The 13,858-nt window shown below is 30.2% G+C and overlaps 1 protein-coding gene across 4 annotated transcripts in view; it reads left to right on the plus strand.

Annotated features, from left to right (window-relative positions):
• Positions 1–2,429: 2,429 nt before the first annotated feature.
• The window catches only part of LOC108694057 (protein windpipe), a 22,704-nt gene continuing 11,275 nt past the window's right edge, over positions 2,430–13,858 (plus strand). For 2 of the 4 annotated variants that reach the window (XM_018203311.1, XM_018203314.1), the window contains exon 1: positions 2,430–2,874. The gene's annotated coding sequence lies outside the window, so the exon portion shown is untranslated. Of the gene's footprint in view, positions 2,875–5,785; positions 5,795–7,376; positions 7,402–13,858 lie in introns of those variants that run through there. The other 2 variants (XM_018203316.1, XM_018203313.1) reach the window with 2 other exon arrangements.

A 13,858-nucleotide genomic window follows, 5' to 3' on the forward strand; every position in this document is an offset into this window, starting at 1 on the left:
GACTAAACTGTGTGAGTCGAAAAGTCTTTTATCATTTTGCGATTTTCGTAATTTTTTTAGTTATCCATTGAACAGTATCTAAAATTAATATAATAACTTTGAGATATATTTAAAAGTTCACTAGCATCTTTGAGATATTTCATAAAAAGCTCTAAAAAAAATCTTAAAATTGTCTTACGCGTCGATTTTATTGCACTTATTGACAATCTTTAGATAAATTAATATCTCGTTCACTATGCAAAAATTGCAATAATTACAAGAGGATTTTTTGACTCAATTTAGTCCGTTCTGTCTATACAAAAAAGTGATTTGTCAAAACTTATTGGATACCCTGTATATTTCATTATTAAATTCATTAATAAATGATGGTTCTTCCTGTCATTCCTGCATTCTTATAGTTTATTCTCTTCCGAAATTTTATAATTACTTCTAAATACGAGATAACAAGTAATTGGCAGTGAAGAAGCAATTAAGTTCTCAACCTCCGTATGTGAATTAATTGATTAAATTCAAGATAGTATAAAAGCACGTTTCTTTCTTCAAAGGTTTTAGGTCACATACAAAAAATTAAGATTAAGTTTATTTATTTTTTCCAATGTTCCGATAATTAGTTTTTTATATAATACCGTAGAAATTCATGAATAAATATTTGACAAACAAATACATACAGAGTGAAATAGAGTCGTTGAATCAACTTTTTACCCTATGAGAAAATTATCGACTTCATATCTAATTGAATTATAACGTGTGCAATTATTTTCTCATAGAGTAAAAAGCTGATTCAACTACTCTGATTCATCCTGTATATGTGTGAAATTTGTCCGATGGAAGTTCTATTACATATCAGAACAAATTTATCTTTGAATATCAACGATATAATATCGAATTATAATTTAATATGATAGGCAAATATATATTGTGATTAAATGTTGATCACAATAGCAATGTATTAATAATTAGATTCTGAAAAGATCTATATAAAATTACATATTTCATGAATCGTATTATCACAAACCGATTAATTAAATTTCTTTAAATTTGTACGTCTTACTTCTGCTTGTCTTCAAGTGGTACAAGATACTACGCGATATCCTGTTATAAAGTTACGCAGTGATTATATAACTGTACTTATCCTGTGCTTGCAGAAATCTAATTAATGTTATATTAAATTATAAAAATGTTATTGTAGATATTGATATTATTAGATATTTTCTCCGAAATTTACTCTCCTCATATCGATGACAATCGAAAAACAAAAATTCCGTAATATTAAAAAAAGATTAATAGGAGACGTATTATTAAATGATGTCTCAATACTTATCGACAAAACTACTTGAATAAATTCCTCGTTTTATATTTCGATTACCTGTTATATTAATTAATGTTGACTTAAATCTACCATTTCCTTTCATGAAAAAATGTAGAAGACACAGAAGATAAATTAATATTAGTTAAAGTTCATGGAACTTCTCTCACCCATATCACAGTCAGGTAAAATTACCCGGAAGAAAATTACTCTGTCTCTCTTCAGTTTGTAGCACCGGCTATCAGCTACAGTCAAGCATCTATTCTAGGTAATATAGATAAATGGTAAAACTTTTCCTTAGATATTAAATATTTTTAATAAAATAATTTCAAATTTAAAATTATTGAATAAATTTAATTTCATTAATTTCGTTAAAAAATATTTGTTAAAGCAAATATTTGCAATAGAATGGTCGCAAGTTTAATCTCGACGGAATAGATTCAATTAAATTAATTGTTATAAGTAAATATTCGTTTAGGCAGATATTTACATTTTAATAGAATAATTTCAATTTTATATAAAAAAAATGAATGGAATAAATTTAATTAAATGCATCGTTAAACAAATATTTATTTAAACAAATATTTTTAATAGAATAATCTCAAATGTTGATAGAATAAATTTATAATCAAATTAATCATTAACTCCAAATTATTCATCTGTTACTTAGAACACACAAACATACAAATACACACAGGTAAAATACATACATCTGTTGTAACTAATAAATAAGAATTCAATGAACTTCTGTTGGACATTCGCAAAAAACGGTCGCAGACGTCGCTGAAAATACGAGTCTTCATAAATTCATTGAGTATGGATACTCAAAACACCTGGCACCACTACACATTCGCACATGCAATACGCGTACACTCACTTCCCTTGATTGAGTCGCGAGAAACACAACCATCGGGTGTCTTGGCAATTCCGTCACGCCGATTCCGCCGGTTCACCAAGAGAAGAGCGACCGGCGTGGTTCGGTGCGGGACGAAGCGAAGCAGTGTAGCTGCTCCTACCACTCCGCTTGAACGCTACCAGGCGTGCACCAGGAGCCACGATGGTGGGGTCGTTGTCGCGTAGCCGGCATCAGGAGAGAAGCGAAGTGCGGAGTGTGAGTCGGTAGGCTTGGCCCTCGCGAGCGAGAGAGCGGAGTCGCGGTCTGTCAGAGTCCACAGTCCTAACTCGGCCTCAGGCTGCGATAGATCGTATCTTTCGCGCTACCGATCTCTTGTAGTCATTCAATCCTCGCGATCAAGCGAATCGTGCGCGATAATAATCGCGGATAACGATCAAGCGTGCGCACGCGCGCGGCGCAACCCTTTTCTTCTCGCTGGCCGAATCAGCTACATCTCCCTCCCCTCTGATCGATCGTAAGTTATCGAACAATCTTCGATTAATATAGCGCGAAAAATCCTTCGCGAGTGACTTAACTACCCTTCGCCAGCCTCTCATCGTGGAAATCATTTCTTCTTATTTTTTCACCAATCGAAGCGAAGAAGCGAACGTGAGGGCGGATTATCGCCATTGCGTTTGTAAAAGAACGGGATACTGGGATACTGTTACGAGAGGTAAGATCTTCCTTTTTTAGAAGGAGGGGGAAGGAGGGGAGGTATGGAGAGAGAGAGAGAGAGAGAGAGAGAGAGAGAGAGAGAGAGAGAGAGAGAGAGAGAGAGAAAGCACGTGTAGGAGTCTGTAGGTGGGAGTATTGGTATAGAAAATGTGCAGATTACAGTTTTGTGTTCAGAATGAATTTATTTTCTTTTTCATAATTCTATGTGGATTGCAAGTATGTAAATGCGCATGTATGCGTGTATTATGCGTGCGTGCATGAACCTCTTATGTGCGAACGAGTGAATGAATTACTTTTGTGACATAAGATCGTACATGACATATGTCATGGAAATTTGAGTGTCATAAGAATCGGCATATGTGTCGTTATTGCAAACTTATCATTATATCGCACACGCGTATTTTGTAAAGCTCCTACTGAGCCTCAGGAAGCTATGGTTCAGGTTCGATAAAAGTGGAACGTACTTCTCTTTCATTGAATTTTAAACTTACAATCCTGGAGATATTAACATCAACTTTGAAATATTTTAGTAAACTAATCTTCAGGAAATAATCTTTAAAATAATCTTTGAGATACATAAATAACAGCAAATTGTTTCTCTACTAATTCTTAAAATGGGGTTTTAGATAACATCTTATTTTAAGATTTATTTTAATTTAAATTAAATATTCAAACATCGTGAAAAGGATAAATTTTGCTAATAGAAATTATCTGCAGTAAATTAATAATTTAAGTATAATAGAAGTAAATAATACTAAAATTTAATACAAGCTCTATGAAATTTGTATTATATAGTATAATTCAATATAAACCGGTTTTATAATTTAAAATATTTTATATTAAATATTCTATATTATGAATTATAATATTAATTACTTGATGCAATTTAAATATTAAATGATTTCTGAAGTAGCGTTACATAACCGTTTTATTTGTGTCCGTTTAACTTATGAAATATCTTCGCGCTTTCGATGCAATAAGATAGAACCTTATTTTATACGTTCTGCTTTCCGTGAACCTATACTTCCGGTCTTAGTGGTTGAAGCGTGTTTTTCTAAAATTAGAACGAAATGCTGAAAGTAAAATAACACAATCTCAGGGTCGTGCCACGAATGGTGATTGTCTTTATTATGGGCCGTAATGATCTTCATAAATTTCTGGAATACTGTAATCATCTTCCGAAACTTTCTACGAAACTTACTTCGGAACCTGATAATAAAGCATTTTCGTTACGAGTGAATAATAAAATTAATTATTTTTAATTTTAGATTTTTGTGTGCTTTATTGAAGTTATTAAATAAAGTCAAATCAATCAATATATCTAGGCAAAATCAATCGATGCCGACCATCAATGGTTAAAAAGAAAATCTTCATCGTTATTCTGATTATTTCAAATATTACATAAATAATTATTAATTCTTTGATAAATTTTAAATTTAATAATTGTTGTTTAATGATTTATTTTATTGTAAGTTATGTAATTTTATTCATAATATTTCTTATAAAAGAGATGTGATTCCTATATATAAAAAAAAAAACTTTTTATAAAGTGAGGAATCGTTTTTTAAATTATACTGTTTTACAAATATTTCATACAGATCTCTAAGAAACATCTTACCTAGAAGACATCTCTATGTCCTCTGAACGTCCTAAGAACACTTTTTCAAGATGATCTTTTGGATATATTACGTAGGATAATAAAACAGAAAATGAAAAAAGAGATTTTTTTATTGCAAAGTTTAAAGTTTTGATGTAGATATGAATATATTTTATTGATACAATGTACATTCACATTTATATCGGATCGGAATATCTCGCGTGCATTAATCGTATCTACATTGTGTATATGCACGTCTGATTCAATCGTCGCGCTTGTCACAATCTTGCATAGAGCAAGTATATTTCACTGATTAATAAATAGATAACTCTGGAAGCTACAACTTATCATTGTAACACGTTTTAGAACTTATTGTTTTCATTTTTTTTTAGTTTTTTACATTTGATTATATAGTACGTGATTATATAGTACGCGGCTTAAATGGTTATTCTGTAAGTCACGCATCGATATTGTGTTTGTTTACGAATCGTTTGACTCAATACATTATACAGCGAATATAATTGCTCGATTAGTTTTTCAAGCTACAATAGATAAATATTTAAAATAAAATATTAAATATTTAAATTTTATTCAGATTCAAAACACATTTTTAAAAATAGTTTTTGAATTAAATCTAAAAGAAGGAAAAGTATTTATTTTATGTAAATACTTTTTTTTCTTTTGGGATTAAAATTAAAAAATAGCGCATTCCTGAAAGTTGAGTTAAATCTAGCTTAAAGTTAAATGAGATAACGGTAAAACCGGACATAAATCCTTGCAGCACTTGCACCGAAATGTTTCACGTCGTGTCATGGGGACAGTCACACGAAAATTCTCAGACGTTAATCGAGCAAATCTCCTCTTTCAAAAGTGGCAACTTTCCGTAGAAATCTCTAGTGTCTCTATGATGTCCGTTGCATGCATGCACGCACTCGCGTCCGAGGATCGGAAATCGAGTGCGCTCACTCGCCTAGAATTAAGTAGGTATATATGTACACAAGAGTACATATACTTGCGTAGCCTAAGATATCTTCTAGCTGTCTGTGACGATGGTTATTATGTAATGGCGTTAATCAGAGGTAGCGGCTGATCCTGAGCTCGAGCAGTGCAAATCCGACCGTGGAAGTCGGCTCATCGACGCTCGAGAAAATTAAAAGCCTGAAATTAAATCTCTGGCGACCTTGAGGATGTAATACTCACGTGTGTCTGGCGACATAGAGGCAAGTTGTGCGTTCGATGCGTCGCAAGATTGACAATTGCTGAACAATTCAATTGATCGAGATCTTGACATGGACGTGGCTTTGAATGCAAACTTCGAATGGTACGACAGGATACGAATAACTTGAACGTTACAGCAATTTCACTTTTTATTGGGTGAATTATGAAAATAATCCTCTTGAGCTTTACTTTCGAAAATTCATAGTTTCGCTTTCTTGAGCGCATTCGCGCATTTATTCTCTCTTGTATAGTCTTCTGTTTTTCTCCGCTAATCCGAGATCTCTGTGACACTTGTTATGTGTCGCGAATTTGCCGGCATTGAAAACGTAGGCAATCATGACATATTAAATTTTCCCCTCGAGTTGATCGCAATCGTGAATGCCGCACATGCATGCAAATGACAAATAGAAAACATACCGTCCGTATCCGCCTGCGACGCGATATTATCCTGGAAAATTCTTCGTGATCTATCAACAAGTCGCCCGACGACGTAATGAACATAAAGCTGGACGCTTGGAATTAATTTGCCTTTGCATCTTCCGGTTTTCGAGATGATGGGTACGTCGCCCAGATGTACAACGCTATTCTGAGCACGCAACGGACCGCTCGTTATTCAGCTAACTCAAGCAACGATCAGCCCCGAGGAGAGTAAATGACTAAGTCAATTCTGTGATTAATATCCGCAAATAAAGGTAATTGTTGGCAAATATTTTCCGGTTATATTTAGTCGCGAAAGCGTTTAAGAGCTCGATAAAAAGTTTACACATTCAAATGATATGTTTCTCTTACCTAACGGTTAGAAAATAATATATTACAAATGAACAATAAAAATGGAATTTCTCGAAGAACTTTCATATTTGCCTTACGGAACTTCTGGAATCTAGCAGAATCCGAAGTATCTCTTTTTACGACAATCCGATGGGGTTTAATTTTCAAAGTTTTCTTCTCCAGCTGCTGCATCTGACAATGAAATGTACTGTTAAATTCATAATGTCAAATTATACCCAATTTAAATTAATTTTAATCATTTCTATAAGTCGTTTCTACTCCATATGTCGTTAATTTAGCTAAAATTTAGGTTAAACAATTTAACTGAAGGAAATTTATTCAATTTGACTCTTTAGTTTATTGTTTATTAAGTGCATACATTAATAGAGATATTCACTTTGAAATTAACTACAGAATTGGATTCATTTACATTTTGACATTTACATTTTGGAAGTTAAAAATAGCAAAGCGTTATTTAACTCAAAAGATTGAGTTACCATTGCTTCTTTGATATCTAATAATGTACGGGACAATGTATTCCTCATTTTGAAAATATCTACATCTTAGCTGTGACATGTTAAAATTGGAGAAAGACGCAGATAGTAAGTCGCGACTAACATTTCTTCGTCAGTCGTCACGGATTACTTACTCGTTCGATGCATCTAACTCGTTGGCGGAGCAGGCCAAGGCAGCGGTGTAGCCGCAGATGAACATCGGTTGTATCGTCATGATAACGAGTTCTCAGGTGTTTACGACCACACGACGTCATCGAACCCACCTTTACCTTTCCGGCCGTGTGCATTCTTATGCATGCGCGGCATGTTACGGTACGCCACGTTGTAGCTTCACTTCGGCGCTCCGCGCCTCGCAGCAACGTTGGGAATGAGGTAACTCTGAACCGTTTCTACTAGTCTCCTGCGTATTGGCCTGTTCTAACCACAGGTAACCATGCTTTACACGTTACGTTCTGAAGATTCCCTCTCTATATCTGTAATTTATGCAGTATAGAAAAATTATTTTAATCAATAGCATTAATAATACTGATGTTAATTATCATTTTTCTTTTCTTATTTAAATTATTTCAAAATAAGAATTTGATTTATCTTTTTAATAATCAAATTTATTAGCTGTAAATGAACATGAAAAAATTTTATATTAGTATTGCAGTAAGAGACAGTCCTCGCAAAAATGAATAATTGGATTTTCCAAGATCCTGGAAAGTCCAATTATTCATTCTTACGAGAATCACCTTTTACTGAAATGTTAATATTTCTTCATGTTCTTATTAATTTCTTCATGTTCATTGACGGTGACAATGTCGAAATAATTTTATAAACACGACGAACGTCCTGCAAAAACATTTATATAACGCTTTGAATTTTGATGGCATTTAATTTTATTTCGCCAAGAAAAAAACTCATTATTCATGTTATCGTAAATGAATAGGTAAGATTGAGGTAACTCTTTCACTTTTATTGGAACAATGTAAACATATCGTAAGGATACGAAGATCTTATCAACGACGAATTTTTATATGTCATTAAATTATTACAAAATATTTCAGACCAATTGTGTATGTTTTATGATCCGCGAATTTTCTCTTTACCCAAAAATTAATCCTGTATTGCTCAATGTATGTATGTATTCGCTCAGATAAAAGTCTAATTAATATCTCGTCCAATTTTTGCCAAGAATGTTTTATTTTCAACATTCAATATTTTGGCACATAATATATCTATACTTCTATGACTAATCATGATTGGATTGTAATGAATATTAAATTTTGTAATGAATATTAAATTTTGTAAAAATTATTCGAAACAGTGAAACAGTACAAAAACTTTCCACGAGAATCAATGCTGTTGATCGTACTAAAAAAAAAAATGCGATAATGTATCGTGCCATTCGTAATTTAAAAATCATACGAAACGCTTTACAGTTCCTCCCGATATCTTATGTACTCCTTATCGCATGCTTATCGATAACGCAACGTGGAAAATCAAACAAATCTTTATCTTTCAGGTCGGCTGCCACTTTTTACATGAATTTTGAATTTCTCAATTGTGTCTCTCTGGCGTTTTCGTCATGTTCGCAACAAAACATTTGCCAAAAGGTCGTCACGAGCGAGACACGATATATTTTGATTCATTGCACAATTTATTTACATATCATAAAAAGGAAACGAGCGCCATTCAAGGCATAAACGCAGATGTGTCATGTATTACATATTCATTAATGCACGATTAACATTTTATTGTTGATGTCTAATTTTTTCTTTCATTTCTTTTTCTTATGACTGATAGTATAATAAATAATAAACATTTTTATTAAATGTATAATTAATAATAATTAATGTAATCATCTGTTTTAAGTAAATTTTTTGGGAATATAGAAAAAGAAGCTGATTTTCTTTTTTAAATAAAAATGTATTAAAAGATTTTGATATTTTGATATTTTAATTTGTAATATCTTTGAACATATTGATAATTTTTAATTCAACTTACATTTAATATACTTAAGATGTCATATTATTTTAATTGAAAATCAAGGTGTTTTTATCGTTTTGCATTCTTAAAATTCTATCTGTCAGGACTTAAATTTCAGAATTAATATCTATTAATATTAAATATCTTGACATTGAAGCAATCGCTTGGTCTTGACCTTTAATATTACATATTGAAGAAGAGTCGCACAAATTGGGGTACTCTTTCTTCTTATTAATATAGTATTTTTATATGTTGCTAATCTGCTATACATTCTTGTAAAATATTCTTTAACAAAGAACAAAATATACAATGTTGAGCATCGATTTAAAAAATTTTAATAAATTATTAATATTATTATGTCGAATTGCATTAAATATCATTAGATATGAATCTTTCTTTTTTTTTTTAGAACATTTCGTAATTTCGTGCATTAACGACGACGTCTTAAGTTACACCAAGGAATGCGATTCATTAAGTACTGTACTTGTTGTTTGTCAGTTGCCGCGTTAATTCGTGTATCTTAAATCGTTATCGGGTTCATGATGCAAGCCCTAGAAAGGTCACGTTCTTTTTAAGAAAAGGACGGCAAGTGCAGATGCTGATACGAAAAGGCACAGTGAAAGATGGAGAAGTTAGTTGGGTCATGCGAGATCTTTTCTCGACCAGACCTAAACGTGGCGAAGGTCGTCACTGACGGTTGTCATTAGCAATGCTGATGTTCCAGACATGGCATAAGTGACTTGCAACCCCTGTATATATTTATTGTATCTTTTATCACTTATCTGTCTATTTTTATTCTTTCATTTTCTTTATATTCCTTCTTTTGAATGTAATTTTCCAATATCTCTTTCTTTTTTTTTCTTTAATTTTATATTCCTCTTCAGAATTATCTGTAACATTTACAATATAATAAATTGTTAGAAGTTCTCTTGTTATTGAAAAATGAAATTTAAATAATTTATTGGAAAATAATAGTTTAACTGCTAAAAACTTGGAAGATTTTAATTCTAAAGTTGGGAAAGAAACAAATTCATTCTAAATAAATTTAATTAAGATTTAAAGTAGATTTTTCATTTTTTATATTCTTTTATGTACTTGTCCGTTTTTTAAATTATTTTTAAAATGATTTTTGCATTAAAAATTGCATTAGTAATTTTTAATGATACTATTCATCTTAGAATTTAAAGCTAAGGGGAAATAAAAATAAATATGTTTGCGGAATCATACATATAAAATCTAATTCTCTAAAAGATAGGTTTATAATGAATGTTCTTCTGTATAAATGACATTCTTCATTTTATCTTAAGATGTTTCTATAAATCACGCAGATTTTTATAGCTCTTCTCTCTTAGAAATTTCTCAAGCTATTAATGTTTAATAGCTATGCTATTTCATACTTGATTACTGCTCAGTTTCCTGGGACGTTACTGCGGACTATTTTATTTGATTGAACTGATTCAGTGCTACTAGCCGCTTCTATTATCTCCGATAATGTCTTCTGCGGAGCATCCGATTTGTTCATGGTCGATTGCGAAAACATATAAATGTGTCTGATCTGTCTATTTCTGTCTCTTTTGACTTTCTATATATATCGTTTGTTGAATGTACAGGATATCTGAAAAACATTCTATATAATTTCTTCTTCAACTCTTACCGTTTTTCTGTGTCATTCCTCTCGTATAGTCCGGTGTACAGACCCTTTTTATGTATGCATATATCAATAGTCAACTTGCGGTCTGAGAAACCGAGGTAGATGATGAAAATGATCGCTATCGCCCAAGGCCTTTACACGAACGAAATTCTGACATATCATCGCAGTACACTATGTTACGTAATACAACCTAGTAGACTAATATGAATGGAACATTTCAGCGTTCTCTTGAATCGAAAGACATTATCAACTTTAATTGTCTTTTCTTAAACAAATGTGTAATGAATGTCGAAACAAATGTGATTATTACGCGAATAAAATGGGAAGTTTTAGTGGAGAAATAAGATGAGGACAAGAAGAAAAGTTTGCAACACTTTTCTCTTAAAAAAATATTAAAAATTAAATAATTTTTAAAACTAAAGACACTTTAGAATAAAGAATATAAAATAGAAAGAATATAAAATAGGACTCCTAATAATTGTAAAAATATAATACAGATTTAAGCGCGGTAAGAGGAGCGCAATCTACACTTATATAATAATTAATAATATAATATGTATTAAAAGATGTTAGTTTGAAGGTTTCGGCTATCGGTTTAGCTAACATCTTTTAATATACTATTAATGATTATATAAATGTACATTGCGCTTCTCTTACTGCGCTGACTCCAAAGTAGCCCCCTTAAATCTGTATTATATTTTTTTTTAAACTAAAATTAAGTATATTAATTTAACAAGCATTAATTTAAGTTAAATATGCATCACATTTTTATAAAATGTAATAGCTAGTGTTAAATTAATTAGCAAATTATATAATAAAGATAAAACGTTATTTATGTAAAAATAAAAATCCATCTATCTAATTTAAGAACTATAATCAGCACCTTATATGATAGAGATTTATAAACATTTATTCATTTATGAATTGTTATTTTGATTATCAAGTTGTAATGAAGTAAATACAAATAGAAGTGTTTAACACAGTTTTAAATCAAATAGATTTTATGCCATAAATATGTTGCTCTAAATATTTGTCACTTGATAATGTCATACACCGGTATTTTATGTCAGCTCATGAATGATATCTACTGCGACGCCTGATTACTAGTCATGAATATATGACTAATGCCCTACAAGCGAATAAAAAGACAGATATAGATTATTAATGTAAATACCGCGGTACATGATCTCTATCTAAAGGTGAAACGTCAACAATATTTAAAAACAATCCTTATCTTATTTTTAATTCTAAACTTTTATCTTGAAATTTATTATATAATGATATAGTATACGTAGCAATTTCTTGATGTATATTTAAAAATGTTGTATAAAAATTAAATATTAATAGATATATAAAATATTTTATGCATCATGCATATCATATCGATTATATAGTTGAATTTAGACTAACAGAGATAAATGGAGATAATTATACCACATACCTAAATAATATAATAATCTTAACAGTTATTTATATTATAATTTTTGTGAAAATATAACGTAAAATATATTGTAACATACGTAGGAAGTGAAAATGTACACGTATATGATTGCGTTTTCACGTCTCATTATCATTATCAATTTAAGAACATTACCAGAGATAACTGTTTTATCAAGGACCATTAGTCAATATTATTAATAAAAATGTTTCTTTTTACGAACTTACAAAAATAAATTTTTATCTTTTTAAGTACAAGCGAAGTAATAAAGCACATTATTAGTAAGAAAATTAAATAAAAATAACGATTTTATATTCACTTGTCAATTGCAATTGCAGAGTCTGAATTAATGAAACTTTCATTTATACTTTTTATTTATATGAAAAAAATTAATTAATTGGCGATAATTGTTAACATCAAACTTAGCGAAAAAAAATACATAATATATTTACAATATATTTTACGTGGTACTTATTCAAATTTTATTATACTGATCGTAAAAAATCTGAAGGAAAAATCATCGTAAAATTTATACATTATATAATTCCGAATTTTTGCTTTTTAATAAAATTAAAAAGAAATAGTTTATAAGATAAAAGACAATATTATAATTAAAAACATCAAATTGAGCGATGAATAAAAATGCATTTTAAATATTGCAAAGCTTGAAATATTTAAAACAGCTTTGGATTCCCTTAATTGCGTTACAAATTATGGATGATAATTGAAGATTCTCAGGTTCTTTTGTACGAATCATATATGAAAATGAGTATTATTATGAAACTGCAAACGTTACATTTTTACCATTGCCAATGAGGCGAAATATGTTTGCGAGATTTATAATTGACCCTTGACTAATTGAATATGAACGAAGATTATTAGTTAGTATATTAGTAATTGGTATTTAAATCTTTTTACATCGAAGTAACGATATGTTGGTTAATAGATTAAATGCAATAGTGACATATAATGAAAATTCTTTACGTATGGCTTTAGGATCTCTCCATTTACTCTTTTAGGAAATTTAATAACTATGAAATATTCAAACCGGATATCCTTGAAACATTCTGTCTTTGAAAAATTCTGTTGTGTGACAGTGCGGTTCCATACACGTGTGCGGAACACAACAGAATTTTTTAATTATACATTCCATTTGAGTTTCAGTTTGAAATTTTCAAGATTACTTTATAATTGAAGTGGAAAATGATATTTTTATAAAATTTTTAAATTGGTGAGTTGATGATGAAAAATGTTAATAAAAATTGTAAACAAATGGAAAATAATTTATTTATATGAAAATGATAAATTAAAAATAACCTATAGAACAATTTTTCTTTAAAATTGGTCTCTTGCAGTTTTGTACGACTAATGTTTCGACGCTATAATAAATTTGAATGTTCGTATTGAGCGTTATTTATGAATTTTTGCAACTTATAAGTGTGAATAATTTCACAAAAAAATCTCAAATTTTTTTTTTAAAACACATATCTCATATTTTTTATTTACATGAAAAAAATTAATTAATTGGCGATAATTGTTAACATCAAACTTAATCTGTAGAATATGTCAAGCAAATTAAAAAAAAATTAAAAATGACGATGTTTCAAAAAAGTGCTCGAGGACGTCGAATGCCTTCTATGTAAGTATAATAAATTAAAAAAAAATGGTAGTTAATAAAGAAAAATAAAAACTCAGAATTAATAATTTGCCTGTAAAAATCTTGAATTTATTATTGAAGCTTTTTTTATTGCGTTTCGTTTTGTTTCGTGAAATTTATAAATATTATATTTACATAATGTACTCTAAAAAATATCGCTCTATACT

This window comes from Atta colombica, unplaced genomic scaffold (assembly GCF_001594045.1).
Source record: "Atta colombica isolate Treedump-2 unplaced genomic scaffold, Acol1.0 scaffold112, whole genome shotgun sequence".
Taxonomy (NCBI): Eukaryota; Metazoa; Arthropoda; class Insecta; order Hymenoptera; family Formicidae; genus Atta; species Atta colombica.